The sequence below is a fragment of the Petaurus breviceps genome, unplaced genomic scaffold, assembly GCF_028583685.1.
Source record: "Petaurus breviceps papuanus isolate PSGF00001 unplaced genomic scaffold, PetGlider_PUasm1.0 208, whole genome shotgun sequence".
Lineage (NCBI taxonomy): Eukaryota > Metazoa > Chordata > Mammalia > Diprotodontia > Petauridae > Petaurus > Petaurus breviceps.
This window is the reverse complement of record NW_027185852.1, coordinates 16755836-16757034: the sequence shown is the minus strand read 5'-3', so window position 1 is coordinate 16757034 and position 1199 is coordinate 16755836.

Here is a 1199-nt window from a genome sequence, read left to right as displayed (position 1 = left end):
AGAAGCTTGATTAGAGGAGGTTTGTTTCCCAGGAAGGCCCAAACCTTTTGTTTGCTTTGTAATTAGGCAGTGGTTCCTGAAGATTGTTGTGGCCTCTGACCCTGAAGAAATGTATAAATACTCTGGGGTTAGCATTTTGCTTTGGGGCTCACTCATTTGAAGAGTGCTCAAGTGATTTGGCCAGAATAGACTCTGGCTAGCTGTTAAGGAGCCTTCCCACTTTGAAAACCCAGATGTTGGTGCTTCTCTCTCTGGTAACTGTATGTATAGTTTTGGTCAGACAGCTAGAAGCTCTGTCTGTTGATTTGTTGTTTTCTCTGTCTGTATTTTTTTTTCTGTTTGTAATTTGTTTGTGTTTTCTCTGAAGTTCAGGGTGCTTTTCCCCCTGAACTAAGTGGAAATATACACACACACGCACGTATATATATGTATGTATACGTATATATGTACACATATATTTATATATATATATATATATATATATATATATATATGTAATTAAAGTGAGATTGTTGAGCCCTTTTGAGTTGTTTTCCTTTAGAAAAGCAGATCAAAGAACGTGTGCTAGCAGCCCTCCTCGGTATGCTAGGGTGCTTGCTGCTACAGAAGCCAACCTAAAGTTAAAATCCTCTGACTCTTCAAAGTTCAGAGAGATATCCTCTGGTCAAAGTGGAAAGAGGGAGGAGAGAGAGGCTCTTCTTTCTTCCTCAAGTGATTCTTTGCCATGAACTTGATTCAGCCATGCTCACCCATTGAGTTGTCCTCCCAGTGAAATGCTCAAGTTCCGAACTGGCATGGTCTTTTAACCCTAACCCTCAGAATGCATCTGAATTACTTTCTATGTAGCGTTTTCCACTGTAACAAAGACTTTTTTTTAAAGAAATAGGAACACAAGACAGGTTAGCTAGGCCACCCAACATATACGCTGTGTCTGACACTACATAGTTTTCTGCACCCATAACCCTGTCTTTTCTAACTAAACGAAGAGACCTTCATTTTCTCAATTATTCTTCAGGGCCAGGAAGGGTCATTATGATTATATAACCTTCAGTTTTGATTCTTGCCCTTGTCCCTTTTTGTCTTTGTTTTCCATGTATAATTGTGGTAATTGTGGTTTATATAGCTTTCGTTTTTCTGCTTTTTCACTATGCGTTGGTGTATATAAGTCTTCACATAGTTCTCCAAATTCATCCTATTTA